Below are 20,172 nucleotides of genomic sequence, written 5' to 3'. Positions count from 1 at the left end.
ACAGCAGGGGAACAGCTGGCGTTGCTGAACCCCACTGACACATTGACTGGTGTTTTTCTCTGTGCAGATTGCATGTCCGGGCAAAAACTAGCGGTGTTAGAGCCCAGGGTCAGCAGGAGGAGGAGGAGAGGAGCAAAGTGTAGGCCGAAGCCTGCACTGGTGGCAGCTTTTGGTCGGTTGTGCCAGCGTGGCTTGTGCTGGACACGATGCCGGCTACACAGCGGGGGAACAGCTGGCGGTGCTGAACCACACTAACACATTGGCTGGTGTTTTTCTCTGTGCAGCTAGCATGTCCGGGCAGAAACTGGCGTTGTTTGAGCCCAGGGTCAGCAGGAGGAGGAGAGGAGCAAAGTGTAGGCCGAAGCCTGCACTGGTGGCAGCTTTTGTTCTGTTGTGCCAGCGTGGCTTGTGCTGGACACGTTGCCGACTACACAGCAGGGGAACAGCTGGCGGTGCTGAACCCCACTAACACATTGGCTGGTGTTTTTCTCTGTGCAGCTAGCATTTCCGGGCAAAAACTAGCGGTGTTTGAGCCCAGGGTCAGCAGGAGGAGTAGAGGAGCAGAGTGTAGGCCGAAGCCTAGTTGAACCAATTTCAAAGGTTACCTTTAACCCCCCCCTCAGGTGTTGCAAGGTACAAGAGCCACACCTTGAACAGCATTAATGATGCACAAGTCAAAGGTTGCTCTATTTAATTTTGCTCCTTGCACACGCTGAATTAAACACGTACACTATTTAGCCCATTATACTGTCAAACAGTTGTGGAGGCGTGACTTGTCTTTTTAACGAGACGCAGCACAGGTGTCAAAATTTGCACCTAGGTACTGGGCGCAGATTCCTGAGCGTTGTTATTTGCTGTACAGGAGTCTGCGCTATTGTGATCCCTTGGCCATGCGCTGTGAGCGCTTCCTGTCTTCTGACCTCATTTCATGTCGGCCGTTGCGGTTAGCGATGGACATGAATCCCAGACCCACAGTGTGTTTTTAAAAAATCACACTGCGGTGCTGGGATTCGTGCCCTGGTGCACTAAATATGTTTGCCGCTCACACATGTCCTTACACCTGCTTCAGACTGGGCGGCCTCATCTGATCCCTTATCGCCTGCCGCGGCCATGAGGACACCCAGTCTGAAGAAGGCGGAAGGAGATGAGTGAACACAGGCAAACATATGCACTGCACATGCCCATCAATCACACCCTCGCTGTCCAAAAAAATAAGACACCGAGGGCCGTTGTTTCGAGCAGGGGAGATGCACAGGCGCAGCCAGCTAACCAATGATGTCAAAAGACGGGCAGCGCTAACAAGGGTGGTGCTGCGTGTCATTACAAAGGAAAGTCACACCTCAGGGACATTGTAATGGTCTCTAATGAGACACATTTTGTACGTGTTGAGTTCCACGTGGGCAAGGAGAAAAAGTCAGCCACCTCGTACAAATGCAGCAGTACTGCTGTACAAGGTGGCTGATATACATAGAAACACCTGTGGGTGGGGGGCAGGCTCCCTTCAATTTCAGTTCATGTGCCTGCGTGGCGTTTGCAGGTCACGTTGCAAGCTACACAGCAGGGGAACAGCTGGCGTTGCTGAACCCCACTGACACATTGACTGGTGTTTTTCTCTGTGCAGATTGCATGTCCGGGCAAAAACTAGCGGTGTTAGAGCCCAGGGTCAGCAGGAGGAGGAGGAGAGGAGCAAAGTGTAGGCCGAAGCCTGCACTGGTGGCAGCTTTTGGTCGGTTGTGCCAGCGTGGCTTGTGCTGGACACGATGCCGGCTACACAGCGGGGGAACAGCAGGCGGTGCTGAACCCCACTAACACATTGGCTGGTGTTTTTCTCTGTGCAGCTAGCATGTCCGGGCAGAAACTGGCGTTGTTTGAGCCCAGGGTCAGCAGGAGGAGGAGAGGAGCAAAGTGTAGGCCGAAGCCTGCACTGGTGGCAGCTTTTGGTCGGTTGTGCCAGCGTGGCTTGTGCTGGACACGTTGCCGACTACACAGCAGGGGAACAGCTGGCGGTGCTGAACCCCACTAACACATTGGCTGGTGTTTTTCTCTGTGCAGCTAGCATTTCCGGGCAAAAACTAGCGGTGTTTGAGCCCAGGGTCAGCAGGAGGAGGAGAGGAGCAGAGTGTAGGCCGAAGCCTAGTTGAACCAATTTCAAAGGTTACCTTTAACCCCCCCCTCAGGTGTTGCAAGGTACAAGAGCCACACCTTGTGCAGCATTAATGCTGCACAAGTAAAAGGTTGCTCTATTTGTTTTGCTCCTTGCACACGCTGACTAAAACACGTACACTATTTAGCCCATTATACTGTCAAACAGTTGTGGAGGCGTGACTTGTCTTTTTAACGAGACGCAGCACAGGTGTCAAAATTTGCACCTAGGTACTGGGCGCAGATTCCTGAGCGTTGTTATTTGCTGTACAGGAGTCTGCGCTATTGTGATCCCTTGGCCATGCGCTGTGAGCGCTTCCTGTCTTCTGACCTCATTTCATGTCGGCCGTTGCGGTTAGCGATGGACATGAATCCCAGACCCACAGTGTGTTTTCAAAAAATCACACTGCGTGGCTGGGATTCGTGGCCTTGTGCAGTAAATAGGTTTGCCGCTTACACATGTCCTTACACCTGCTCCAGACTGGGCGGCCTCAGCTGATCCCTTATCGCCTACCACGGCCAGGAGGCCGCACAGTCTGAAGAAGGCGGAAGGAGATGAGTTAAGACAGGCGAACATATGCACTGCTCGTGCCCATAAACCACACCCTCGCTGACAAAATAAATATGACAACGAGGGGCGTTGTTTCTAGCAGGGCGGATGCACAGGCGCAGCCAGCTAACCATGATGACAAAAGACGGGAAACGCTACCAAGGGGGGTGCTGCGTATCATTACAAAGGAAAGTCACACCTCAGGGACAGTGGAATGGTCTCAATGAGACACATTTTGTACGTGTTGAGTTCCACGTGGGCAAGGAGAAAAAGTCAGCCACCTTGTACAAATGCAGCAGTACTGCTGTACTAGGTGGCTGTTATACATAGAAACACCTGGGGGGGTGGGGCCAGGTTCCCTTTTAATTTCAGTTCCTGTGCCTGCATGGCGTTTGCAGGTCACGTTGCCGGCTACACAGCAGGGGAACAGCTGGCGTTGCTGAACCCCACTAACACATTGGCTGGTGTTTTTCTCTGTGCAGCTAGCACTTCCGGGCAAAAACTAGCGGTGTTTGAGCCCAGGGTCAGCAGGAGGAGGAGAGGAGCAGAGTGTAGGCCGAAGCCTGCACTGGTGGCAGCTTTTGTTCTGTTGTGCCAGCGTGGCTTGTGCTGGACACGTTGCCGACTACACAGCAGGGGAACAGCTGGCGGTGCTGAACCCCACTGACACATCACCTAGTGTTTTTTTCTGTGTAGACAACACTTCCAGGTGGCAACTGACAGTGTTGAAACCCAGGGAATCAAAGAGGAGCAGAGTGTAGGCCGAAGCCTGCAGTGGAGCAAGTTGAAAGGGAACCTTTAACCCCCCCCCAGGCATTTGTTGCTGAAAGAGCCATCTTGTACAGCAGTAATACTGCACATGGAAAATGGTGGCTCCGAAAATTATGCTCCTTGCAAACGCTGAAGTACACACTCATATAATGTGTCCCCTCACACCGTCAAACCATCCCGGAAGTGGGACTTTCCTTTGTAATGTGACACAGCACAGCCGTCATTCCAACCCCCTTGGTGCCGGGCACCACCTCCTCAACGTTGTTTGGTTCTGTCACGGAGCCCGCACTGTAATGTTATCCCTTGGCCATGCACAGTTAGCGGTGCCCGTCTTCTGACATCATGTAGGTGTCAGGCTGGCAGTGCCTGTGCGTCCAAGCTGCCCGAGATCCAACCTTGCAGTGTCATCTAATGTAGTCCCACTGCGGGCCAGGGATCCATGGGCATGCGCAGTGCATATCATCGCCTCTCACTCACCTCCTTCCTGCTTCTTCAGACTGTGCGGCGTCACGGCCGTGGCATGCTATTAGGGATCAGCTGACGCCGCCTAGTCTGAAGAAGCGTGAAGAAGGGGAGTGAGAGGCTAGTATATGCACTGCGCATGGCCATGGATACCAGGCCCACTGTGGGATCACATTAGACGACACTGCGAGGTGTGATTTCGGGCAGCGTGGACGCACAGGCGCAGCCAGGACGACAACAAATGATGTCAGAGGACGGGCAGCGCAAACTGTGCATGGCCAAGGGATAACATAACAGCGCAGGGTCCATGACGGAATCAAACAACGCTAAGGAGGCAGCGCACGGTGCCAAGGGGGTAGCAATGACGGCTGTGCTGCGTCACATTACAAAGGAAAGTCCCACCTCCAGGACGGTTGGACGGTGTGAGGGGACACATTACATGAGTGTGTAGTTCAGCGTTTGCAAGGAGCATAATTTCAAGAGCGACCTTTCCCTTGTGCAGTATTAGTGCTGCACATGGTGGCTCTTTCAGTAACAAACGCCTAGGGGGGGGGGGGGGGACAGGTCCCCTTACATTTTAGTTGTGCCAGCGTGGCGGTCGCATGACACGTTGCCGGATACACAGCTGGGGATCAGCTGACGTTACTGAACCCCAATAACAGAGGAGCGACTGTTGACTGTGCACACAGCACTTCCAGGCACCAACTGGCGGTGTTAGAGCCCAGGGACAGCAGGAGGAGCAGATTGGAGGTATTGCCGCACACACAGCTGGGGATCAGCTGACGTTACTGAACCCCAATAACAGAGGAGCGACTGTTGACTGTGCACACAGCACTTCCAGGCACCAACTGGCGGTGTTAGAGCCCAGGGACAGCAGGAGGAGCAGATTGGAGGTATTGCCGCACACACAGCTGGGGATCAGCTGACGTTACTGAACCCCAATAACAGAGGAGCGACTGTTGACTGTGCACACAGCACTTCCAGGCACCAACTGGCGGTGTTAGAGCCCAGGGACAGCAGGAGGAGCAGAGGAACAGAGTGTAGGCCGAAGCCTGATTGGAGCAAGTTGAAAGGAAACCTTTAACCCCCCCCCCCAAGACGTTTGTAGCTGAAAGAGCCATGTTGTGCAGCACTAAGGATGCAAAAGGAAAAGGTTGCTCTTTTAATTATGCTCCTTGCAAACACCGAAGTAAACACTAAAAATGTGTCCCTTTATACCGTTAAACCGTTCCGGAGGTGCGAATTTCCTTCGTAATGGGACACAGCACAGCTGTCATTCCTATCCCCTTGATGCCGTGCGCTGCCTCCTCAGCGTTGTTTTAAGCTGCCACGGAGCCTGCGCTGTTCTGTTAGCCCTTGGCCATGCCCAATTAGCGCTGCCTGTCTTCTGACATAATTTGGTGTCAGGCTGTCAGTGCCTGTGCGTCCACGCTGCTCCAGATCCCACCTCGCAGTCTCATCTAACGTAATCCCACTGCGGGCCTTGGAACCATGGGCATGCACAGTGCATAACCTCGACTCTCACTCCCCTCCTTCCCTCTTCTTCAGACTGTGCGGTGTCACGGCCGTGGCATGCTAGGGATCAGCTGACGGCGCACAGTCTAAAGAAGGCGGAGGGAAATGAGCGAGAGCCCGAGGGGAAGATATGCACTGCGCATGCCCATGGATCCCAGGCCCGCAGTGTGACTCAATCAGAAGACACTGCGAGGCGGGATCTCGGGCACCGCGGCCGCACAGGCGCAGCCAGCCTGACACCAAATTTTGTCAGAAGACAGGCAGCGCAAATAGGGCATGCCCAAGGGATAACAGAACAGCGCAGGCTCCGTGACAGCTTAAAACAACGCTGAGGAGGCAGCGCATGGCACCAAGGGGGTAGGAATGACGGCTGTGCTGCGTCACATTACGAAGGAAAGTCCCAGCTCCGGGACGGTATAACGGTATCAGTGAACACATTTTATAAGTGTTAAGTTCTGCGTGTGCAAAGAGCTAAAAAAAAAGAGCTACCTTTTCCTTGTGCAGCATTACTGCTGCACAAGATGGCTCTTTCAGTAACAAACGACGGGGGGGGGGGGGGGACAGGTTCCCTTACATTTAGGTTGTTGTGCCAGCGTGGCGGTCGCAGGACACATTGCCGGCTACACAGCTGGGGATCAGCTGACGTTACTGAAACCCAATAACACTGGGTCGTATGTTTTTACTGTGCAGCCTGCACTTCTGAGCCGCAACTGGCGGTGTTGGAGCCCAGGAATAGCAGTTCAGGTGGTAGAAAGATGAACACAGCAGGAGACCTGGATGACACCCAATTACTTAATCAGGCAGAGGAGTGGCAAATTCCTGCGAGATCCAGGCCTGGTTCATTTTCAGGAAAGTAAGCCGGTCAACGTTATCGGAGGATAGTCGCATGCGACGGTCTGTTAGTACACCACCTGCGGCACTAAAGACACGTTCCGATAAGACACTAGCCGCAGGGCAAGCCAGCACCTCCAATGCATACTGGCTTAGCTCTGGCCATGTATCCAGCTTAGAGACCCAAAACTTGAACGGGGAAGAGCCGTCTGGGAGTACAGTAAGAGGGCAAGCCATGTAGTCTGTCACCATCTGACGGAACCGTTGCCTACTGCTGACTGGAGCCGCCGGTGATGGTGTAGACATTTGGGGCGGGCACACAAAAGTGTGCCAGAGTTGTGCCATACTGGGCTTGCCTTGGGCAGAGGCACTGCTTCTGCTCCCTCTTTGGGCAGAGCCTCCCCCACTGCCTCGACGCACTGAGCTGCTTTGTAAAGCACTAGCAGCACTCCTCTCAGTTGGACAGGAGAAGATGATGGAATTCACCAGTGTGTCGTGGTACTCCCGCAATTTACGCTCCCGGGTCAACGCAGGGATGAGGTTTTGGACGTTGTCCCGGTAGCGAGGATCGAGGAGGGTGAACACCCAATAATCAGGCATGTTGAGAATGTGGTCGATGCGGCGGTCGTTTCTCAGGCACTGCAGCATGAAATCCACCATGTGCTGCAGAGTGCCAACCGGCCCAGAAACGCTGTCCCCTGCTTGAGACATGATCTCTGCCCGCTCGTCATCACCCCACCCTCGCTGTACACACTGACCACTGGACAATTGTGTCGCTCCCTCCTCTGGACGGAGCTCTTCCTCCTCCATTGACTCCTCCTCATCCTCCTCACAAATTGGCCCCTGCGTACCCCTTTGTGAGGAACCACGTGGCGCTGACTCTCCAGAAGCTGATGGAAAAGGTGACTCCTCATCCTCCACCTCTTCCACCACATCATCCCTTAACCCTTGCAAAGTTTGCTGAAGCAGGCAGATAAGGGGGACAGTCATGCTGACTAGTGCATCATCTGCACTTGCCATCCGCGTGGAATAATCAAAAGCACGCAAAACCTGGCAGACGTCCTTCATAGTGGCCCACTCTGTGGTTGTGAAGTCTGATCGGCGCTGACTGCGACTTCTTTGCGCCTGATGCAGCTGGTACTCCATAACTGCTTGCTGCTGCTCACACAACCGCTCCAACATATGTAACGTGGAATTCCACCGGGTAGGTAGGTCACATATGATGCGGTGTTCCGGAAGGCGGAATCGGCGCTGCAGAGCAGCAATGCGGGATCTGGCCAAGCTGGAACGCCGCAAGTGAGCACACTCTAGGCGGACCTTGTGCAGCAGGGCATCAAGATCCGGATAGTCCCTCAGAAAACTCTGCACAACCAAATTGAGCACATGTGCCAGACATGGGATGTGAGTGAGGTTGCCAAGGGCCAAAGCTGCCACCAGATTTCGGCCATTGTCACACACTACCATGCCTGGCTGGAGATTCGCTGGCAGTAACCACACATCGCTCTCCTGCTTTATAGCATTCCAGAGCTCCTGCGCTGTGTGGCTTCGATGCCCCAATGAAACTAGTTTCAAGACGGCCTGCTGACGTTTGGCCACGGCTGTGCTCATGTCGGTCATAGGTAAACGTTCACGGGTCCATGTGGGGGTGGACTGTGACGGATCCTGCAGAGAGGAATCAGAGGAACTGGTGTAAGAGGAGGAGTCGATGCGTACAGACTGGATTCCTGCAATCCTTGGAGTGGGCAGGACACGTCCTGCGCCACTCGCACGATCTGTACCTGGCTCAACAACATTAACCCAATGGGCAGTGAGGGAAACATATCGCCCCTGTCCATGCTGACTGGTCCACGCATCGGTGGTGAGGTGGACCTTGCTACTGACGGCGTTCAGTAGCGCATGTTTTATGTTTGCCTCAACATGCCTGTGCAGGGCAGGGACAGCCTGCCTGCTGAAGTAAAAGCGGCTGGGCACCTTGTACTGTGGGACTGCCAATGCCATCAAGTCACGGAAGCTGTCAGTCTCCACCAGCCTGAACGAGAGCATTTCCAGGGACAACAGTTTGGCAATGCCTGCATTCAGAGCCTGTGCTCGGGGGTGGTTGGCCGAGAATGCCCGCCTTTTCTCCCATGCCTGTACTACCGATGGCTGTAGAGTAGACTGGGAGTGTGAGGATGACTGGGAAGGTGGTGCTGTGGGTGGAATTACACAAGGTCTCTGGGAGGAAGCCAAACCAGCTGTGCGTGAGCTGGAGGAAGAGGCAACACGAGCTGAAGAGGTGGTAGCTGCCGCTGTTGGTTGGCCTACATCTTCAGTGTGTTTCTGTAACTCCACCGCGTGCCTGGTCCGCACATGTTTCCACATATTTGTGGTATTGAGGTTGCTGACATTTTTCCCTCTTTTTACTTTATGATGACACAGCTTGCATTTGACAAAACAAATGTCATCTGCAACTGTGTCAAAAAAGGACCAGGCACTGCAAGTCTTGGGAGCGCCCTTTTTGGCTTTGGAAAGAGACAGGCTCCTAACGGGTGCCAAAGTGGAGGCTACAGGCTCCGCAGTCTTCCCCCTCCCTCTCCCTCTTTGGCCCGTAAGAGGAAGCTCTTCCTCTGAGCTGCTCCCACCACCTTCCTGTTCCTCACGCCACGATGGGTCAAGGACCTCATCATCTCCACTACCCTCTGCCACCAACTGCTCCTCCTGGGTAGTCTCAGCAGCACAGTACGCACGAGAAAGCGGCACCTGAGTTTCATCATCAGATGCGTACTGCGCTGTGGTCACCGGAGGCACTGGCCCACCTGCCTCTTCAGAGTCAGAGAGAAAAAGGTGTTGGGCATCACTGCACACTGCCTCTTCTTCCATTTCTCCAATGCTGCTTGGCTGGCCCCCTGTTTCCAAGCCAAGAGATTCAGAGAACAGAAGTAGAGACGGCTCCTGTCCTGGGCTCTCTGACTGCCTGGCCAATTTGGCAGGTGGTGAAGAGACAGATGGCTGCTCTCCAGTGCTCTGTGCCTGAGAGGATGTGGCACTAACTGAAGTCGATGCCGAGGCGTTAGCTGCCATCCACCCGACAACGGCTTCAATTTGGTCTTCACGCAGCAGCGGTGCACGGCGCTCTCCGACAAAGCTGCGCATGAAGGACTGTTCCCTGCTGAAACTGAGTGACGACGAGTCACCGGCGCCCGCAGCAGGCACAGAATCACCACGTCCTCTCCCTGCTCCTCTCCCTGCTCCGCGCCCACGCCCACGTGCCTTACTCCCTGCCCTCTTCATCTTGGTTGACAGATAAAGATAAGCAGAAAAGTACTAAGGCCTTAGTGTGCTTATTCCTGTAATGCTCCTCCTAACAGGTGTAAGAAACACTAATGTTGTAAATTGTGGACTAAACTTTATTATTTTGCAAATGTGGCCTACACAAGTGTAAGTTGTGTTTGGTGAACTTAACCTTTTTTTTGGTGCAGATCGGGCTACAGAGCTAGTATAAATCACACGGAGACCGTGCAGACAGCCGTAAACGGCGCTGCAAGGCCAAGAAACCCTCCTCTCGGTTATCCTATATAGTGTTTTTCCACTATTTAGCTGGATACGAGTGGAAAGACACTAATAGGAATTTTTTTTTTCAAATTTTAAACTGGCTGCACTATTTGAAAAAAAGGAAATTGTTTTTCAAGGTATGAGGCAGTAACGCACCCTGAGCTGAATCCAACCGGCTATGGCTGCACACAGACTACAGGGCGAGCTGCGCTCACACAGAGACCGTGCAGACAGCCGTAAACGGCGCTGCAAGGCCAAAAAACCCTCCTCTCGGTTATCCTATATAGTGTTTTTCCACTATTTAGCTGGATACGAGTGGAAAGACACTAATAGGAATTTTTTTTTTCAGATTTTAAACAGGCTGCACTATTTGAAAAAAAGGAAAATTTTTCTCAAGGTATGAGCCAGTAACGAACCCTGAGCTGAATCCAACCGGCTATGGCTGCACACAGACTACAGGGCGAGCTGGGCTCACACGGAGACCGTGCAGACAGCCGTAAACGGCGCTGCAAGGCCAAAAAACCCTCCTCTAGGTTATCCTATATAGTGTTTTTCCACTATTTAGCTGGATACGAGTGGAAAGACACTAATAGGAATTTTTTTTTTCAAATTTTAAACAGGCTGCACTATTTGAAAAAAAGGAAAATTTTTCTCAAGGTATGAGCCAGTAACGAACCCTGAGCTGAATCCAACCGGCTATGGCTGCACACAGACTACAGGGCGAGCTGGGCTCACACGGAGACCGTGCAGACAGCCGTAAACGGCGCTGCAAGGCCCAAAAACCCCCCTCTAGGTTATCCTATGTAGTGTTTTTCCACAATAGAGCTGGAGACTGGTGGAAAAACACTAATAGGAAATTTGAGAAAAAATGTGCAGCAGGCTGCACTAAGAGCAAAAAAGAACAACTGTGTGAGGCAGTGTGAACCCCCCCTGAGCTGAATACAACCGGGTATATGGCTGCACACAGACTACAGAGTGAGCTGCACACACACACACACACAGAGACCTTGCAGAACGCTGTTAAAACAGCGCTGCAAGGCAAGAGCAAGGTGAACAGTGAAGAACACACAGCGTTTTGCTAAATTAGCCTTTGGAAAGGAAAATAAAGCAATTAGCTAGCTCGACTGGCCCTCAGTTAGAACACAGCGTCCTGTCCCTAACTGAAATCACAGCAGAGTGAGCGCAAAATGGCGGCAGCGCTTTTTTATAGTGCAGAGTGACATCATTTCAGCAGCCAATCCCAGCCTTGCCAGTACTTACATGCCCACCATGCTAAACAGGATGTGCCCACACTTTCATTCATTCCTCATTGGCTGCTGCGTTCAATTTGAATTCTGGGAACTTCCGATTCCGGTATCCGATACGCGGGAAGTATCGGAATTCAGTATCGGAATTCCGATACCGCAAATATCGGCCGATACCCGATACTTGCGGTATCGGAATGCTCAACACTAGTCATCATTGAACTCTGGTAATGGGGGTGACTGATGGGGTCGATGTAAAATAATAGTTTTTTGTGGGGGGTTTTGTATCTCAAGGTAAAGGACTGGAAGCAGCAGAAGAAATGACTTGCTTTGTGGGGAGCACAAAGGGGAACAATTCCGAGAACCAGTCTTTGAACTCCTTCCAGTCAGATTCAGGAGATGACAATGGTAAGGACTCCGCATCTACAACCTCTTCTTTTCGATATTACTTTGTGCACAATTTCCACTCTTTTATCTCGAGGACCTGTTTCCAGGAAAGTCAATTTTATCCGAGGACACATTTTCTGTTCATATTTCTTAGTGCAATGAGTAGGTCTTGTCTTATCCTTCCATGACCTCAGGGTCTGGTCACATTTTAGAGATGTTTTCTGGTATTCCCCATCTCATCACCTCTGAGCAGTTCTGGAGAAAAGGTGGTGTTACATGTTAAGCTTCTATATGCCACCACTAGGGGGAGCTCAGTGCAGGTGTATTCATGATTGAGTTCAATGGGAGGCGTATAAATCCCTATGGCTCCCTCTTGTGGCAATTACAGACATGCAGCCTTTTCAGTGAGAAGCGTGCTACGATAACGTCATAATGTGGGCTACATCTATACATAAATATTCAAAAGCATGTGGGATCTCATCAACATCAATACACGTGAAATTGCTTCTCTATGGCCCCTGTCTGCTGACCTACCAGCTGTTTTTAACCTTTAAGGGGATTATCCAAAATTTTTAGAACGGTTACTCAAAGCAGGGAAGGCAATAAAAAACCCTACTTACCTGGTATATTCCATGCTGCTCTAGCAGTCCCGATAGTCACTGTTTCTTGCTCCGCAGTGATGTCTGCACGTACGGCAAGATGCGTTTCATAAGTCCGCTAGGGAAAATATAAAGTCTTACATACAGATTTTTCTAGGCAAAATGTAGACGTTTGTATCCAGGACTTTCTCGAATTTAAGAAGGCCGAGTGCTGAATTCCTGAAGGTTTTTCAATTGGAAAGTCTTATATTTCTTGTCCAAACTAGGATTCAGTTTCCATTTTTCCTATGTTAGACACACTAAGGCCAATTTTAGGGGAAGTAACACCTATTTTCCAACTCTCACGAATCGTCCGGCAGAAGTAGAGACCTCACTGACCTAATGCCAGGTACTGGAAGCCACAGGCAGATAGGAGAAATCCGAAAGACTACAAACAGGTAGCAGAGGTACTGGAGACCACAGACAGGTAACAGAGACACTGGAAGCCGCAAGCATACCGGAGATGTCCTGGTTTCCGCAGACAGGTAGCAGAGATCTGGGAAGACGAGGAGCAGGTAGCAGAGCTACTGGAAGCTGCAGGCAGACAGGAGACATCCGTAAGGCCGCAGACAGGTAGCTGAGGTACAGGAAACCGCAAACAGGGAGCAGAGGTCATGAAAGACCAGGAGCAGGTAGCATAAATACTGGAAATAAAGGCAGACAGTAGACATCCGAGAGACTGTAGAAAGGTAGCAGAGGTAGTTGAAACTGCAAACAGGTATCAGAGACACTGGAAGCCACAGGTAGATGGAGATGTCCGGGAGACTGCAGATAGGTAGCAGAGGTACTGGAAGCCGGAGGCAGACCAGATACGTCTGGGAGGCTGCAGACAAGCAGCAGAGACACTGGAAGCCACAGGTAGATGGAAATGTCCAGGAGACTGCAGATAGGTAGCAGAGGTACTGGAAGCTGGAGGCAGTCCAGATACGTCTGGGAGGCTGCAGACAGGTAGCAGAGGTACTGGAAGCTGGAGGCAGACCAGATACGTCTGGGAAGCTGCAGACAGGTAGCAAAGACACTGGAAGCCACAGGTAGACAGAGATGTCCGGGAGACTGCAGATAGGTAGCAGAGGTTAGCAGAGGTACGGAAGCCGGAGGCAGAGCAGATACGTCTGGGAGGCTGCAGACAGGTAGCAGAGACACGGGAAGCCACAGGTAGACAGAGATGTCCGGAAGACTGCAGATAGGTAGCAGAGGTACTGGAAGTCGGAGGCAGAGCAGATACATCTGGGAGGCTGCAGACAGGTAGCAGAGACACTGGAAGACTGGAAACAGGTAGCAGAGGAAACTGCAAATAGGTCAAACTAAGAGACTTGACTAAGAGACTTGATACCTTACATATTTGGATGATCACCCAGCACTGCTCATTAATTCTACCGTTCCATGAATCTTACCCATGAATCGTACAGTAAGGCTATGTGCCCACGTTGCAGAATGTATGCAGAATTTTCCGCATCAAAACCGGGCTTTCTTGGCAGGAAATCTGCTTGCTTTTTTTAGCATTTTTTTGCGTTTTTATTGCATTTTTATCGCTTATTTGTCGCACATTTTTTTTGCATTTTTCAGCGGTTTTTTTTCCCATTTGTCCAAATACAATTCCATAGTGGCAAAAACGCAGATTTTCCGCAAAATTAATGAACATGCTGCATTTTTTTCCACAATGCTATCACACTGTGGAAAAAAGAGCTGCATGGGCACAACAATTGCGGAATGCCCTTAAAAATAATGGGATGCTTCATGTAAGCGTTTTTTAAGCGTTTTTGCAGTGAAAATCCGCTGCAAAAGCGCTTAAAAAGCGCAACATGGGTACATAGCCTAAGGGTCGGTGACATCCAGTGATTAATACAGTAACCACATTTGTGGGGTGTAAAGGTACCTTCACACATAACGATATTGTTAACGATATCGTTGCTATTTGTGACGTAGCAACGATATCGTTAATGAAATCGTTATGTGTGACAGCGACCAACGATCAGGCCCCTGCTGGGAGATCGTTGGTCGCTGAATAAAGTCCAGAACTTTATTTCGTCGCTGGACTCCTGCTGACATCGCTGGATCGGCGTGTGTGACACCGATCCAGCGATGTCTTCACTGGTAACCAGGGTAAACATCGGGTAACTAAGCGCAGGGCCGCGCATAGTAACCCGATGTTTACCCTGGTTACCATGCTAAAAGTAAAAAAAAAACAAACACTAGATACTTACCTACAGCCGTCTGTCCTCCAGCGCTGTGCTCTGCACTCCTCCTGTACTGGCTGTGAGCCGGAAAGCAGAGCGGTGACGTCACCGCTCTGCTTTCCGGCTCACAGACAGTACAGGAGGAGTGCAGAGAAGCAGAGCGCAGCGCTGGAGGACAGACGGCTGTAGGTAAGTATGTAGTGTTTGTTTTTTTTTACTTTTAGCATGGTAACCAGGGTAAACATCGGGTTACTATGCGCGGCCCTGCGCTTAGTTACCCGAAGTTTACCCTGGCATCGTTGGTCGCTGGAGAGCGGTCTGTGTGACAGCTCTCCAGCGACCAAACAGCGACGCTGCAGCGATCCGGATCGTTGTCGGTATCGCTGCAGCGTCGCTTAATGTGAAGGGTCCTTTTTACTAACCTTTCTGTTGTCTCCCTTTTTCTCCCTTCCTCCCATGTTGTGTTTTCTCCCTCCCACAAGCTTCCATAGTGACTGTCATTCATCTAGTCAACAATGTTGTTGATAATGTTGAAACTGAAGGTATTTACACTTTTTCTGCAAACTTTGCCTATTATATGAAATGAATAATGTAATTCGTGAATCTGTATCATGTGTTGTCTTTGTACCCTATAAAAGTATACTAAAGAGAATAGCACAATTTACTTACAGTGATTCTAATCTATTTTCTAAATCAACTTACCGTATATACTCGAGTATAAGCCGACCCCCCTAATTTTGCAACAAAAAACTGAGAAAACTTATTGACTCGAGTATAAGCTTATTGTGGAAAATTCAGCAGCTACCGGTAAATGTCAAAAATAAAAATAGATACCAATAAAAGTAAAATTAATTGAGACATCAGTAGGTTAAGTGTTTTTGAATATCCATATTGAATCAGGAGCCCCATATAATGCTCCATACAGTTCATTATGGCCCCATAAGATGCTCCATATGCAAATATGCCCCATATAATGCTCCATGCAGTTATTTATGGCCCCATAGATGCCCCATATAATGCTCCATGCAATTATGTCCCCATAGATGCCCTATATAATGCTTCATGCAGTTATGTCCCCATAGATGCTCCATATAATGCTCCATGCAGTTATGGCCCCATAGATGCCCCATATAATGCTCCATGCAGTTATGTCCCCATAGATGCTCCATATAATGCTCCATCTAGTTATGGCCCCATAGATGCCCCAAATAATGCTCCATGCAGTTATGGCCCCATAGATGCCCCATATAATGCTCCATGCAGTTATGTCCCCATAGATGCCCTATATAATGCTCCATGCAGTTATGGCCCCATAGATGCCCCATATAATGCTCCATGCAGTTATGTCCCCATAGATGCTCCATATAATGCTCCATGCAGTTATGGCCCCATAGATGCCCCATATAATGCTCCATGCAGTTATGTCCCCATAGATGCTCCATCCAGTTATGGCCCCATAGATGCCCCATATAATGCTCCATCCAGTTATGGCCCCATAGATGCCCCATATAATGCTCCATGCAGTTATGTCCCCATAGATGCTCCATATAATGCTCCATGCAGTTATGGCCCCATAGATGCCCCATATAATGCTCCATGCAGTTATGTCCCCATAGATGCTCCATCCAGTTATGTCCCCATAGATGCCCTATATAATGCTCCATGCAGTTATGGCCCCATAGATGCCCCATATAATGCTCCATGCAGTTATGTCCCCATAGATGCTCCATATAATGCTCCATGCAGTTATGGCCCCATAGATGCCCCATATAATGCTCCATGCAGTTATGTCCCCATAGATGCTCCATCCAGTTATGGCCCCATAGATGCCCCATATAATGCTCCATCCAGTTATGGCCCCATAGATGCCCCATATAATGCTCCATGCAGTTATGTCCCCATAGATGCTCCATATAATGCTCCATGCAGTTATGGCCCCATAGATGCCCCATATAATGCTCCATGCAGTTATGTCCCCATAGATGCCCCATATAATGCTCCATACAGTTCATTATGGCCCCATAAGATGCTCCATATGCAAATATGCCCCATATAATGCTCCATGCAGTTATTTATAGCCCCATAGATGCCCCATATAATGCTCCATGCATTTCTTTATGACCCCATAGATGCCCCATATAATGCTCCATGCAATTATGTCCCCATAGATGTCCTATATAATGCTCCATGCAGTTATGTCCCCATAGATGCTCCATATAATGCTCCATGCAGTTATGGCCCCATAGATGCTCCATATAATGCTCCATGCAGTTATGGCCCCATAGATGCCCCATATAAAAAAAATGACATACTCTCCTCTCGTCGCTGCTCTTCAGCGTCCCGTCTCTCTGCACTGACTGTTCAGGCAGAGGGCGGCGCGCACACTAATACATCATCGCGCCCTCCGACCTGAACAGTCACTGCAGAGGACTCGGAAGACAAGGCGGCGGTGGAATGCGGAAAGGTAAATATGACATACTCACCTGCTCCTGGCACGGTCCCTGCATGTCCCACGTCTCCGGGAGCAGCAGCTTCTTCCTGTAGTGAGCGGTCACGTGGCACCGCTCATTAGGGTATGTGCACACGTTGAGGTTACATCACGATTTCTTGCAGAAATTTCCTGACAAGAACCAGACATTTCTGCTAGAAATCCGCATGCCTTTTTTCACGTTTTTTATGCATTGTTTGCTCGTTTTTCGTGCGTTTTTTTTTTTGCCTTTTTTCCCAATTCATAGAATAGCGGGAAAAACGCAGAAACCCCCCCCCCACAAAATTAATGAACATGCTACTTTTTTTTACCACTATACGTTTTTCGCGGAAAAAAAAGCATCATGTGCACAAAAATTGCAGAATGCATTCTAAATGATAGGATGCATATGTCTGCGTTTTTAATGCGTTTTTATAGCATTTTTATCACGAAAAAACACAAAAAAACGCAATAAAACCTGAACGTGTTCACATACCCTTACAGTAATGAATATGCGGCTCCACCCCTATGGGAGTGGAGTCCATATTCATAACTTTAATGAGCGGTGCCAGTGACCGCTGAACAGGGGAAGAAGCTGCCGAGCCCAAAGACCGTGGGAAATGTGGGGACCGTGCCAGGAGCGCTGGGAGCAGGTGAGTATTTGACAGTCGTCGCTCCCCCTCACTCGCCGACCCCCCCCCCGCCTTCCATGACTCGAGTATAAGCCGAGAGGGGCACTTTCAGCCCATTTATTGGGCTGAAAATCTTGGCTTATACTCGAGTATATACGGTATGTTGAACATATTTTTTTAAATATTCTTTTTTTTGTATGTCACTGTCTGTATCAGAAAAATAGTTCTGTAGAGATCACTTCTCCGTAGTCAACTCATTATCATCACAGGCAGGATAACTATCCGATATAAAACTTATATGTAGATAACACAGGATCCACCATTCACAATAGGTGATGTCACAGCTCACCTCCTCCTCCTGTGCAATGACTGATAACACCTCTATATACAGTAGATAACACAGGATCCAATATTCACAATAGGTGATGTCACAGCTCACCTCCTCCTCCTGTACAATGACTGATAACACCTCTATATACAGTAGATAACACAGGATCCACCATTCACAATAGGTGATGTCACAGCTCACCTCCTCCTCCTGTACAATGACTGATAACACCTCTATATACAGTAAATAACACAACATCCACCATTCACAATAGGTGACATCACAGCTCACCTCCTCCTCCTGTGCAATGACTGATAGCACCTCTATATACAGTAGATAATACAAACCATAGGTGAAAAAATAGAAACGGGAAGAAAAAAAAAATGAAAATTGTTGCAGCGTTTCTAAACTTTTTTTTGTTGGTTTTAATGGGAGTCTGTCTGCCCACCGATTACATGTCACAAACCTGCTGATAGATTCCCTTTATCCGTGAAATGGGGTTCTAAGTGGAATATTTTGCATTAATGTTTGTGAATTGTAAGTTTTATTCTTTTTTTTCCTTCGAGCCAAAGAGCTCCGATATTGGACCAAGGGCAGAATTACAACAGAGGTGACATTTTGTAACCCAAATTCAGTTGCCTTGTTAATATGTCTGGTGCCCATAACATGTTTTTTGTGAAAACGACATTTTGCAAGCTTTGCCTTTTTTTCCCGCCTGCTTCTCCCACCCCTCACCCCCCACATTTCCCCCCCGCCTACCCTCTAGCATGCTGGTAACATTTTATCTAATCCAACTGCTATTGCGTTTGAGTTACATTATAAGCGATCACTACCCTGTGCAAATTGTTTTTATGTCGTAAGCTTGGAGGAACGCACGAGACGAGGGCTCAACACAAGCCGCATGACTGACCACTCCATTAACAGGAGCATGACTCTTTCCGAAAGCTTCTCATCATCCTCATATTAACTTCAGACCCTTATATCTCCACAGCGTACCACTGGGATACCTCTGATTGGATGCCAAGCGCTCATTTATCTGATATTGAGGCGGCCCCGAACTACGAAACTGCTGATGGGTCATCGGCCCACCATGGTAGCACCAGAAAACTGGAGACTGATTACTACCTGGGAGGCTATGACATTGACAGTGACTACCCACCTCCTCATCAGGAAGATTATTTAAGTCAAGATCAGCTTCCACCTCCTCTCCCGGAGGACTTTCAAGAACATTACGATACCCTTCCTAAAGTACAGCCGAGATCTGTGATCAGCACACTTAGTCCAGACTGCTGGCGGCGCCCTCAATTTCATCCCAGCCAATATCTCCCACCCCATCATCTCTCAAGCGAAATAGACACTTCCAGCTTACAACCCGGACATTCATTTAGTACTTTTGTGCCTGCCCAAAGCCAAAAGGTGGACAAGACAAGCACAGATAATGTATCTTTATCCTTGCACAATTCAGTAGGTGCTTCTTCTTCAGATGTGTCGGCCAGCTGTGGACTGGAAGATACAGAAGTGGCCATAAGTGACTATGAAAGTTTTGATGACTTTCGAATCGATCACTCCCACATTCTTTACATGGAAACCCAACATCAAACTCAAGTGTGACCAACTCCATTTTTTTATCCTATCTATCTCTGTATGTATAGCCATTCATGACTAGCCTCTAGGGAATACAAGAAGTCATCGCGTTCGTCACTGACTTTTTAGTAACTGATGCCGACTGTGGAACTCCAATGGCTTTTGATAGTACAGTATGTCAGTGATATGTTGCAAAATTAAATAGACAATCCTTCTAACATGTTGGTTATATTTATTGCCAAAAGTATGCACAGTGTTTTAATACTTGTAAAAAAAAAAACAAAATTGCATTTCGAAAGATAAAGTTTCAAAAAGACTCATCAATTGATTTGATTTCTGTAGCTGTAAACCTTTATGCACTACAAACGTTTGCTTGTCACTCATATACAGTGGTATCGGCCCAAGTGAACACAGCCTATAAAACGTGACATCACTAACGCTCACTCGTATACAGTGGTATCGGCCCAAGTGAACACAGCCTATAAAACGTTACGTCACTAACTCTCACTCATATACAGTGGAAACGGCCCAAGTGAACACAGCCTATAAAACGTGACGTCACTCACTCATGGCGAAAGGAATGAACAAGGTCATTAATGTAGGTGCAAAGTTGTAGGTGGGAAATTATTCAGTTAGTTTCCACTGGGAATTGTTTCAATACCCTAGCTAAGTTAAAATGGCTTTTGATGCCCTTCCTTGGGCACCCTGCACCCAGAGCACGCCTCTGAGTAAGCTCAAAAGTCTTGTGATGGTGTCATATTCTCAGATTCAGGATTACTCCCTTTTGTTGTGGCCAAGTAGCTCTCAGGACCATGATCGCCAGGTGACTACGGCCTATAAAGTCACCTAGACTAGGCAACATCACTAACTCATGGCCAAAGGCTTATAAAAAGTCATAGGCAATGATTCATTT

At 49.2% G+C, this 20,172-nt stretch overlaps 1 long non-coding RNA gene across 1 annotated transcript; it reads left to right on the top strand.

Moving 5' to 3' along the window:
• The first annotated feature begins 11,343 nt into the window (after positions 1–11,343).
• Positions 11,344–18,773, top strand: LOC138672366 (uncharacterized). The gene is made up of 4 exons (XR_011319726.1): positions 11,344–11,454; positions 14,731–14,790; positions 18,250–18,285; positions 18,667–18,773. It is a non-coding gene; the product is annotated as an uncharacterized lncRNA (long non-coding RNA).
• Positions 18,774–20,172: the final 1,399 nt, after the last annotated feature.

This window comes from Ranitomeya imitator, chromosome 3 (genome assembly GCF_032444005.1).
Source record: "Ranitomeya imitator isolate aRanImi1 chromosome 3, aRanImi1.pri, whole genome shotgun sequence".
NCBI lineage: Eukaryota > Metazoa > Chordata > Amphibia > Anura > Dendrobatidae > Ranitomeya > Ranitomeya imitator.
The sequence above is the reverse complement of the archived record's forward strand: the minus strand, read 5'-3'. Positions and strand labels throughout refer to the sequence as shown.